General features: G+C 39.7%; 1 protein-coding gene across 5 annotated transcripts in view; it reads right to left on the bottom strand.

Moving 5' to 3' along the window:
• Positions 1-358: 358 nt before the first annotated feature.
• ICE2 (interactor of little elongation complex ELL subunit 2) overlaps positions 359-12534 on the bottom strand; it is an 82917-nt gene continuing 70741 nt past the window's right edge. For 2 of the 5 annotated variants that reach the window (XR_013827063.1, XR_013827065.1), the window contains one exon: positions 5661-8046. The gene's annotated coding sequence lies outside the window, so the exon portion shown is untranslated. Of the gene's footprint in view, positions 373-5660; positions 8047-12534 lie in introns of those variants that run through there. The other 3 variants (XR_013827061.1, XR_013827064.1, XR_013827062.1) reach the window with 3 other exon arrangements.

Here is a 12534-nt window from a genome sequence, read left to right as displayed (position 1 = left end):
ATGGACAGTTTTCAAAAATATAGAGTAAAACAGAAGAGAAAGCAGAATGTGAGTGTAAACCTGTGTCTGTTGGCATGCTAAGTTATTACAATACTGATATATAAAACATTATGAAAACAGATCTGGCTACACATATCCACCTTATCATGATCACTCTTGTATTAAATTGCTGAGATACTGGGATGCTTCCTGAGCCATCAGAGTAGCATCTTAGGTCTTACCTCAGTACATTTTGTTGCATTTTTATGGTTTGGCAAGTCAGAGGATAAATATTTCAAACTCTCTCAGCCTCTATCATTCCTTCAAGCAGCATTTTCCACAACATATATACAAATATTACTTAGGTGCTAAGTGTCTGGAAAAATCCTAATTCTGTAATAAAAAATATATCTCTTAGCCATAAGAGTTTGCTTAAAATAGGACAGTATTTTTCATAAAATAAAATGTTTAGTGAGTATGAAAACACACATAAAGATAACTATACTTCAAATGTTTTCATCTTTATTAAATGTCTACTAGATACATTTTGAGTGTTTCAATATTTTTATACTTTAAAGACCTTACAACTCCTGAGTTAAAAAAAGTCAATTAGACTAATAATACTAATTTGACTCTAGTTTTAAGTTAATAGCTATGTATGTACATTTACATATTTATATATGTGTGTAGGTGTATAAAAGTGTATATACACACACATGCAAATATATGGAAGGATATAGACCAAGCTGATATTGATTAGCTCTTGGGAAAGAAAATTGGTGTGTATGTGTAAAGGAGAATGCTCACCTTTTATACACTTCTTTATATTATTTGATTTTCGTTAACAATGAATACATATTACTTCTATAATTTTAAACATAGATGAAAAAAGAAATAGTGAAAAGAGGGCTTCCATCTTACACACTAAGATTATAACAGCTTGTGGCAGGCTCTGGGGAAAACTTCAATCTTCTTAATGGTATTTTTTCAAATATATTCAAGAAAATACAATTAAAAAACTATAGAGTAAAAGTTGGATATCACAGCACCCTCTGCAGAAAACACTCAATACAGTAAAATTTCATTTGATTTTTTTTAAACCAACATTTCTTTTTTTTTTTCTGGCCACGCCGCATGGCACATCAGATCTTAGTTCCCTGACCAGGATCGAACCTGTGCCCCCCACAGTGGAAGTGCAGAGTCTTAACCACTGGACCTCCAGGGAAGTCCCTCATTTGATTTTGATTCCTCGAATCATAATTTATGATAATATAACTTAGGTAGGGCCAAAGCTTACACAGTTCATATACTATATAGAAAAAATAAAAAGGTTTGCTAAGCAAGATAATATAATAAATAAGATACCTCGTGGCATGAGGTTTATGGGAAGGGTAGAATAGACTTCTTTATTCACGTAACCTTTGTCTTATTTGCAGTACTTCTTTATCCCATGGCACTATGGCTGTTTACGTACCAGGCTGTACCATTAGACAGGGAGCTCCCTGTTCGTCTTTGCAACTCCAGCACCTCGCCCAGTGTGGGCCCATGACAGGCTCTGCATCTTTAAAGACCTGACTTTGCTGGACTGTACTCTATCGCTGAGTCCTGTGCTAGTCATCATCAACCCCAGGAAGCAGAGGTTTTGGTCTGAGCTCCTATCCTAATTGAGTTTACTTGGACAAATTACCCAGGATCTATGATTCTGTTTCTTATCTGGAAAATGAGGGGCTTTGACTAGAAAATCTTCAAATTCTCTTTTAGCTCTAAAACTCAATCCTTAATATTCAAATGTAACTGATTTAGGCACATTAATGTCTATAGGCACATGGATGTTACTAAACGTAAACAGGTCTTATCTACTCATTAAAACAGACCCAACAGGGCTTCCCTGGTGGCGCAGTGGTTAGGAGTCCGCCTGCCGATGCAGGGGACACGGGTTCGTGCCCCTGTCCGGGAAGGTCCCACATGCCGCGGAGCGGCTGGGCCCATGAGCCATGGCCGCTGAACCTGCGCATCGTCCGGAGCCTGTGCCCCTCGAGTACTGCAAAAGACAAACAAACAAACAAACAAACAGACCCAACAGGACTTCTAAATGGAAATACGTTGAATAACAAAATTATATCTCTTTGCAAGGAGATCAATAGATTATTTTTATTAAATACAACTGGCCAACTTCTTTCTCTGCATTCCGTTTTTGTAGTTGGGAAGAATACCCCTTGCATAACTGAATATATCCATATAAAGTTGTTGTTTTCATTCAGAGTCTTTGGGTCATGAGACCCTAACATGTTTTTAGTCCCTAAGTTATTCAAATGTATAGCTGTGACTGAAAAAATCACTTTAAAGTAAAATAAGTCTGTTAGAATATTATCAAAATAAAATAACAGGCAACTTTGAATATCTCTAATGTTGCAAAGGAATTTAGATTTCTAATAATGTGAACCTGTGATAACATACTCAGATAACTAGATATGGGGATTTACATTGGGGATATACAGATGCTATCAGCATTGATAAGGCTCAAAGAGTCCTCCCCATTTTGTAAGGGGACATTGGCAAAGAGCAAGCAGTATGAAGCCGGTTCTGCAACCCAAGAGGCCAAAGTTGGAGCAGGGATGCTATGGGTCATCAAAAGTTGGGGGAGAGCTAAGCTAGGTATCAAGGGGGAAGGTGAGGACACTATGATTTGTTAAAAATTTCAAAGGACAAGGGCAAAGTCTGAACAGGAGATAAGGCCAAGGTTCTGCAGCTGGAATGACACAGAAGAAGTAGGAGGAGATCAAGAAGCGTGGTAGACAGGCTGCAGGTGAGGCTGAAGTGGCATCCACTTGCCTCTGTGGCCCAAGCTCATGTGATACCTGGGGGTCAGTCTTGGTTAACATGAAGAGCAGACACAGATGCTGAACTGTCTCTGCCATTGCTTCAGCCAACAATGCAAAAAAGGAGAACAAGAAGGAGGAGAAGAGGAGGACGATGACCGTGGAAGAGAGCATTGTGAGGGAGGATACTGTGCGACTGTGACACAGAGAGAAAGGGACTGACAGTCTGTACTCCTGACCTAGGCATACCTATCATCTCTTATCATCTCCACCTTAGTCTCTGCATCTGGGAACTAGGCATTTTAGCCCACATCTTCTGTGAGGCTTTTGCCAGTTCTTAAATTTATAAGACCTTGCTAAAAACAGAGTTTCAAATTCTGTAAGACTCCATTAAAACAATCACTGAAAGATTCATAATCCGACTTTATTATTCAGGCAGTAGAATTTTGGTTCAACGCCTCAACACTTTGGCACCTGGTTTTCCTGGGGCCCTTGATAAGAATTCCTGATTGCTTTCTAACAGGGTGGATCTCAGGACTGTGTTAGAAGCAAAAGGCAAACAGATGGGTGAGCTGCTCTAATCAGCTCTAGTTGCAGTTTTTTCCTTTTGTCTTTTCAAATGAGAAGTTAGTCTTCCCCAAATCCCAACGCTCCACTCCCTAATTTGGAGATAAACCAGATGATTTCACTGGTCTTTTCCCTTCTCTGGTTTCTATGACTCATCAACTACAGCAACCAGGGTGGGGTTAAAAAAAACAACCCTAATATTCAGGTTATGCCACAGCTCAAAAGGAAGGAATCTAAGAAAAGCTGTTAAGATTGTAAAACAATGAAAAAAAAAATATGACTCACAACACTCCTAACTTGTTAATCTTTCCCAGGAGGTTTCCCTATATCCGGTGCCCCCATCTTTTCTCTTTAATTATCAATTACATGAATGTTTTGTTTATTGTTTTACACATATTTTTCTATGAAATTAGTAAAATGCTTAATCTAGTATAGATAGAAGCCTACTTGATTTTGATCACTCATGTCCCTGAGAAAGCTACCAGTATCTATCTGACTATAGAAATCAGGGTAAATTCATTTAATTTAACCAACATTGAGCATCCACTATACACCAGGTACTAGGGTAAGACTGCATAGCAGATGTGTAATAGGAGAAAACACATTAACTCTAACTTCAAGATCTGGTGGAGGTAAATGAGTAATTGTAATTTAACAAATGTATCAGAAATGAAATCAAAATGCTAGGGGAGCCCAGCAGCAGTTAACCCTTAGAGGAAGGAAGTAAGACAGTCCCTCTTGGTCAATGCATTCACAGTTACTCATAGCTATTTGAAGTCATTGTGCAATCATAAAACAGGAAATGTACCATATACCAAAGTATTCCATATCCATGGGAGGCGTCAATGTAGAGAGATGTGGCTGTTAGTTTTTAAAAATTTCATTCCAGGGACTTCCCTGGTGGCGCAGTGGTTAAGAATCCGCCTGCCAATGCAGGCGACACGGGTTCGAACCCTGGTCCAGGAAGATCCCACATGCCGTGCAGCAACTAAGCCCGAGCGCCACAACTACTGAGCCTGTGCTCTAGAGCCCGCAAGCCACAACTACTGAGCCCACGTGCCACAACTACTGAAGCCCGCGCACCTAGAGCCCATGCTCTACAACAAGAGAAGCCACCGCAATGAGAAGCCCACACACTGCAACAGAGTAGCCCCCATTCACCGCAACTAGACAAAGCCCGTGCACAGCAACGAAGACCCAATGCAGCCAAAAATAAATAAATAAAATTAATTAATTTAAAAAAAAAGAAAAAAAATTTCATTCAATTATAAAAACTGGTAAAGAGGATTAGTCACTGGAGAAGGTGTATATTTATTTAATGGCACCGTTGTCTAAACTGTGGAAATATTTTTGGAAATTCTCCACTTAAGTATTTCCCTCAGAGCCTAAGGCAAATCCTGGTCACTTGGGAGGAGTTTTGAGGAACAGCTAAAGGACACTCTGAGACAAGGTCCATGACTAAGAGAGCAAAAAATAGCAGGAGGAGAGAATACCTCCCACTAGGATTAAAAACACATGAAGGCGTGATCGGGTCCTCATTTGATTACATGGTTCAATGGACTCAGTAGTACTTTTTTTCTAGTTTTAAGGAAATTTGATTGTTCTGATATGAGGTCTGAAGTGGATATCTATCAGCCCAATAAAGTTTTCACAGTTCCTGAGATGCTAAATATTCAAAATTATGTAATACTATTTAAAAGTAATGTTTTTGGTGAAAAATGTCCAAAAATATACTGGATTGAGGTGGAATCTTCAATAATGACACATCTATGGATGAGGTACTTATATAACAAAAAACATTCTCAAAAACCCAATACTCCCATGGGCAAGGGAATAGCCAAGTTTGCTGCAGTTTCCAGTGAATGACATCAGCCTCCTGTAAGTCTCCAGCAAAATGAATTCAGTTAATACCATCAGTCCCTTTCCCCTTCCAGAGCCAGTGGTATGCATGTGGGCATTCTGGAGAGCTGGAACAAACCTAGACAGAACCCCAGAGGAAAAGGAAAAGGCACAGAGTTGGTGGATACAGAGCTGCCCCAGAGACCTCTACCAGCCAGTTCTCACAAAGGTTGACTACTCTCCTGGAGCTGCAGTTATTCTTCCTTCATAAACAGAAATCATTTCTCAGAATTGTTAATATTGCTTTTGCTAGTCTTTTAACAAGTTGGTCTATTTATAAGTTAGGAACATAAAAAGAAGAATCATCCACCTTGTATTGTTAAAAAAAAAAATACATGAAGCATGAACACACTTGATATCAAACTGAAAAGGAATGGGGGGCGGGGGCATGTCCTGAGACCCACATGGGTTAGCAGTGTTGGTCTCCATATTATTATTAAGTTTTAACGGGTTACGGTCAATTTTCTCTCTCAAGGCTGTAGTATCCATTTTAAACGTTTAAACATTAACATAAATATCACGTGAACATTGAAACGTTCTGGGGAGGAGGTCATGCTGTGATTTACACAGATTCTCAAGTCCCTGAGGGAGGGCAACTTGGGCTTCAATTTGGGCACTGCTGCTTGCCTCACTTTCTTTTTCTTTCCTAGACTCCAGACTCCAAGCTTTAAAAGGTTAGGAGAGTCCAGCTAGGTAAAAGTAACATTTAAAGAGTTAACCATCCTTTATTAAGCGACCTTCTTGGGAGGATACTACCTTTTTTTTTTTTTTGCAGATTTAGAATCCACTTCCAAGTGATACAACTGGAATTTGATTCCCCAAAGAACAACTTTTGTAAAGGAACCCTTATCCCATTTAGCTTTGAGCCCTAGAGGAAGGAGAGGCATCTGACTTACCTTGTGTGAGGATCTGTAGTACTTATTATTCATTTCTGATGTGTCCAACTCCAGTAGATTTAAGATCTGCACCTTCTATCTCATTGGCTCGGCCACATTCTCACAAATCTGGCAGGCATATTTGGTACTGCAGAAACAAAAGTGAACAGACTGCCGATTAACGTTAATCACCATAACCTCAGGTTTAGACTGAGGTCTAAACCTTTGATTCCCTTGATTCCCCCACCCTCAGGCTTCCCTACTGTCCATTCTGCCTCCCAATCTATCTGACATATTACTGCCATACTTTCCATTATAGAAGTTTAATCATGTTGCCCACATCGACTGCCACCCTCATTAAAAAGCTTTTGATTACTTCCCATCTCAAGACAATACCCTCTGTTTCTGAGAAGGCACTCTAAGTTCTCCCAAGTACACTTTCTTAGGTTCCTTTTGGTCTCTTCACCGTAGTTACCCTGGGCGGGCCTTAGGCACCCTGGATATCCTGCCATTACAACATGCTGTGCATGTTTCTATCTCTGCAGCATAGATCATACTTTGTCCCTGAGCTTGAAATTTCCCTTCCAGTCTGACAAACTCCTTTCAAGTTTTAACTCAAGTGACATCTCCAATTGATGTGATCTGACAAGTCTTCACATTTATACAGTGACTTGCAGTTTAAAAAGAACTTTTATATCCATTATTTATTGGAAGGCCACTAGAGCCTGTAGAATATGCTGGGAAGGCATCAAATTCTGGATTTTACAGTTGAAAAGACCCAGGCTCAAAGAGGGGAGAGAGACAGCCTTAGCAAATGGTGGAGTTGAGACTAACTCAGTGCTCTCTGCTACCCCCTCATCGCTTGCCTCTTCCAACAAACTCTGGACTGGCTACTTCTAAGACTCAGCCTCTCTTACCTCTCCAAGTTGCAGCTGACAGTCTTTAACATTCTGAAGCTTTCCCCAACTGCTGGACGTGAATTAACTCTAGCAGGGGCTCCTGGGAGGCAGAAGGCTTGGCTGACAGCAAACTCAGCACTCCCTCATATGCAAAATGACACTTTGGCCTTAGGCACTTAGTAAGGTACACAGTCCTTGCTCCTTAAGAGTAAAAGTTTTCAGGCACTAGAGTGTAGCATTAAAAAAAGCCAAACTGAATTAGGGACTGACCTACCACTTTATTAGTTTCCCAACATACACACATATACAAAGACATTCAAGTCTGATGCACTGTGATTTCAGTCTCCCTCACCCTCTTCCCGAACTCAAAAGAACTCATTGTATAATTGGACAGAGACTATTTCCAGCTGCCCACTGCGGCACTTGGGAAACTATAATTTGCATCACTTTTAGTGGGGCAGAGGGCAGATAATATACTTGTGAAATGTATTCAATTATTTATTTTTCACATTAGTAAAACTGCTGTTTGCATATTGTTGGGACCCAAGACTAGCGGAACATAAAACACAAACTCCATAAAATACATTCTATTTCTTAGTTTTATAGAAATGTTAACTTTCTCATTCAATTAAACAAAGAGATTGTAATCACTTTATTACCTATTTCGGACTCATTTCTCACTTTCAGTTGAAAACTTTCAGGAGTAAATTTAAATATTGTCTCATGGAGGATGATGCAGTCAGTAAGACTGTTCCTGGACACAACATCCTATTTATTTGCAGTCCTATCTAACAGGCTAAAATCAAAATACCTTCCTTACAGTTTAGTTTCTGCAGTCTAAGTTGGGCAGAATTTTGTTGAAAGAGCAGTTTGCAGACTGGGGAGGAGCTGAGTTTACTTGGCATTCACACAACCCCAGAGCTGTGGAGCAGGCTTCTTTTTCAGCATGCTGGTGACTGGACATGGGTCTCACTCTCTGACAAGGGAAGTTTGTTGTTTTTTGTTTTTCTGCCGCAGAAAGAATCACAGATTACATATTCATGTCCAAACAAGTTTTGGGTGCTAGATAGAATGTTTTTAAGAGGTTTTAAATACAGTGTCTTCCAAATTGTTAAATCTAACCTGAATTTATACTTACCTTGTTGCTCTTAAATGACATATAGTAACATTGTGAGCTAGACAGTATTGTAAAAATGTATCCAAAACATGGAACTTCAGTCTTTCTGGATAGGTGACTGGCATGGCCTTTAATAAGCACAAGTTTTAATTTTTATTATTTATTTATTGCTTGCTTGCTTGCTTGTGGGATCTTAGTTCCCCGACCAGGGATCGAACCTGGGCCCTCAGCAGTGAAAGTGTGCAGTCCTAACCACTGGACCACCAAGGGTTTCCCTAAATACAAGTTTTTAAATTTCTTTTCTTGTGCAGGGCTCATAGCTGCCCATAGATTTGCCCTTATGAGTAAGGGATCTAAGACTGAGCTAGAGACAACTTAGCCGCATGCTGGTATATGGCGAGGTATCAGCACAATTTAGGTGTTGATGCAGCATCTGGAGGCTGCCTCGCCCTGTGCTTGGTCTTGGGTTAGACACACAGCTGTATAAAAACATAATTGTTGCCTGTGAGGAGCTTACGGTCTGTTTAGGGATTTTTGCAAAATACTTGAAAGAGAATAATATAGGTAACAACTGACATTCAAAATTTGTGGTATTATAATAAGTACAGTAGGAATTTAAAGCAGAAAAGTTTTGTTTTTAGGGTTTTGAACTGTAAGGAAAATTTCATGCCCGGGACCCTAAAAACAGGAGTGCCTGATTCCCCCACCACTTCATTTAGATTCTTCTGTCTTTCTGCCTGATTGATTATTCAATCTAATAGACTTTTCTCTTCAGTCTTCATCCTCCTTGACCTTCCTATAATACCTGACACTGAACAACACATTTTTCACAAACTTTTCTTTGTTTTTAATTAATTAATTTTCTATTTATTTCTGGCTGTGTTGGGTCTTTGTTCCTTCATGTGGGCTTTCTCTAGTTGCGGTTAGCAGGGGCTACTCTTTGTTGCAGTGCACAGGCTTCTCATTGCGGTGGCTTCTCTTGTTGCAGAGCACGGGCTGTAGGTGCATGGACTTCAGTAGTTATGGCACACGGGCTCAGTAGTTGTGGCGTGCAGGCTTCAGTAGTTGTGGCCCACGAGCTCTAGAGCACAGGCTCAGTAGTTGTGGTGCCCAGGCTTAGTTGCTCCGCAGCATGTGGGATCTTCCCGGACCAGGGCTTGAACCCGTGTCCCCTGCATTGGCAGGCGGATTCTTAACCACTGTGCTACCAGGGTAGTCCCTTTACAAACTTTCTATTCTGAAATAATCTCAAATTTATAAAGAAGTTGTAGAAATAGTACATATAGCTCCTATATACCTTTCACCAAGCCACCCTGTTAACGTTTCTCTGCCCAAGTCCTCCAATTTGAGACTAAGTTGTAGACGTGATGTTCCATTACCAATTTTTACTTCAGTGTTTATTTCCTAAGTACAAGGCATGCTCTAACATAACCACAGCAAAGGAAATTAACACAGATACATTACTACCATGTAATCTACAAACTCCAAGTTTTGCTGGTTGTTCCAATAATGTCCTTTACTGGACTATACATACAAACCAGGATTATGAGTCCCATTAACTTAGTCTTTAAGTAAAACAGTCCTCCAGTGTTTCTCTGTCTTTCATGATCCTGTCAGTTTTGAAGATTGCTGACCAATTACTTTACAGACTATGCCTTTGCGTTTCTCTGGTATTTCCTTATAACTTACGCATATTTGGCAGGAACATACCACATGTGTTCTTCTTCATGCATACCTAGAAACACACATTGTTGTCTCATTACTGGTGATATCAACTTTAGTTACTTGGTTAAAATAGTTTCTGCCAGGTTTCTTCAGCATTAACTAATAAGCATGTTATACTTATTAATAATAATAACTATCTGGCAGTGAGGTTCTTTAAGACTATGAAGTATTCCTATTTGCCATCAAATTTTCACCCATTGCATTTATCCTTTGATGATTTTTAGCTTTATTATTATTATAATGGTTGCAAATTGTGACTTCTCTAATTCCATCATTCTCTCTAGATTAATTGATTGGCATTCTACCACATAATATTCTCTTTTGCCCCATTTTTAAATTCACTCATATCTGTATGAGCTTGTGGACTACTATTTTACTCAAAGGATTTCAATCTGTTACTCTCATTATTTCATGTTCAAACTACAACCGACCTGGGAACTCCTTTAAGCTAGCTCCTGTGTTCTTTTGACATGCACTCATCATTCGTTGAGCATTTTCACACTTCCAGGTACATCTTACAGCTTCCCTTCCCCATTCTTGGAATTAGTAATTTCTCCAAGGAGCCCCCGTTTCTTTAAGTGAAGAATGGGACGTGGAAACCAAGATCTGGGTGCTGGTGCTAGGTGTGCTCATTACTACTAGAGTGCCATTGCTTCTAAACCCTATCAGCAGAATTAGGAAATATGTATGCATATGTACACACACACATCTATGTCTCCATCTCTCTATATATTAAGTACCATGATTTCATTTCCAATTCCAAACCAATACTACAGGGTTTATTCTTGCCTTCCTCTTTCCCATTATTCTCAATGTATTTATTTGTTCAATTAATCTGGTATGTAACCAAACTCCTAGCCCCTTGACCCAAATAAAGCGGAAGTGGAAGAAAAAGAGTTAAAAAAAAAAGCCATCTTGGTTGCAGAAATGCCCCAATTTTTTGGTATGTCAGCCCAAAGGTGGGTCCCCACCTTCCTGTTTCTTTCTAAGTTACAGACCCACATTTTCAGTCTATAGGTTCTGTAGGATATCACCTTAATTGTACTGCCAACATTTGGTTGAAAACATAACTAGTTGTCTGTTCACCCCATCCATGTTCTCCGATATTTTCATACTGTAAAATAGTATGAAGACTTTTTCCTTTCTAAATAAACCTTTATATTGTAATTCCTAAAACTGATCATGTCATCTTGCTCAAAAAGCCTTAAATAAATCTTCATTGCTTTTATTGATTGATTGATTGATTTAATAAATTTATTTATTTTTGGCTGGTTGGGTCTTTTTTGCCACATGCGGGACTTCTCTAGTTGCGGTGAGCCGGGTCTACTCTTCGTTGTGGTGCATGGGCTTCTCGTTGCCGTGGCTTCTCTTGTAGAGCACGGGCTCTAGGCACGAGGGCTTCAGTAGTTGTGGCACACGGGCTCAGTAGTTGTGGCTCACAGGCTCTAGAGTGCAAGCTCAGTAGTTGTGGCACACAGGCTTAGTTGCTCCACAGCATGTAGGATCTTCCCGGACCAGGGCTCGAACTCGTGTCCCCTGCATTGGCAGGTGGATTCTTAACCACTGCACCACCAGGGAAGCCCTCTTCATTGTTTTTAGAATCAAATCAAACTATCTGGAAATAACAGTCAATACCTTCCGCTATCAAGCTTTAACTTACCTCTTCAACTTCATCTTCCATTTATCATCCTTTACCTCCATGCTTATTAAATAAGCATATTCGTTATTTCCTAAAACTAGCTCTTTTCATAAGAATTTCCCTCATGCCCTAATGCTTTGCTTCCTTTTAATCCACATTGATATTTTACTTGTCTTTCAAACACAGCTTAAAAGTCATTTCTACCATGAGTTTCTCTTTACTTCCATGTATCCCTTTTTCTTACTCCCTTCACTATTACGTCACTTGAATATTCTGCTCTGTATTATAGCTAATTGTGCATACCTATCTCCCCAACTAGATTAGGTAATACCCTTAAGGCAGAAACCAATCTTATTTATCTTTAAATCTCAAGAGACTGGTATAATGTATTACAATAGATGCTCAAATACACATTATCAATTCAAAAGAGGACAGGCAAAGTTTTGAGAGGCATGAATAAATGCAAGCAGATGTAGCTTTACTGTAAAAGCATGCAGGTAGGGACAAGAATGGCTACTTTTTGTGTTGGTAAAGCCTGACTGGAGCAGATGTTGCATTAATGCAGGGCTTGGGAGAGACCTGAGACCCATGGCAATGGTGTGGCACTGCCTTACTGGAGTGTGCCTTTTAAGACTAACATGCAAAAGGGAAGGAGTAATTCAAGCCACTAACCACAGATTCTTTAGGTTTCTTCACTTTCAAAACAGCAATTAATTTACATCCAGGCTTCCCCCCAACCCCAGTTCCTTAGAGAATTAACCGGGTTATACCATGCACGTACAACAATTAAAAACTAACCCATGGTAGGTCCTTGCTTGATCACTTTCTAACAGTAGCTCATATACTGAAAGCAAACATATACGCCAAAGTAACTGAATCTTCCTATTTGTTGAAGCAACCTGGAGACCAATCCTAGAAATATATGTCTGGGCCTCGACTCTTTCAGTAAGCTTTGCTCAGCAGATCGGACCCAATCCCCAGATAGATGCTTGTGTGTCTGCCCTTATGTACTTTG

The sequence above is a fragment of the Stenella coeruleoalba genome (genome assembly GCF_951394435.1).
Source record: "Stenella coeruleoalba genome assembly, chromosome: 2".
In the NCBI taxonomy this organism is placed as follows: domain Eukaryota; kingdom Metazoa; phylum Chordata; class Mammalia; order Artiodactyla; family Delphinidae; genus Stenella; species Stenella coeruleoalba.
The sequence above is the reverse complement of the archived record's forward strand: the minus strand, read 5'-3'. Positions and strand labels throughout refer to the sequence as shown.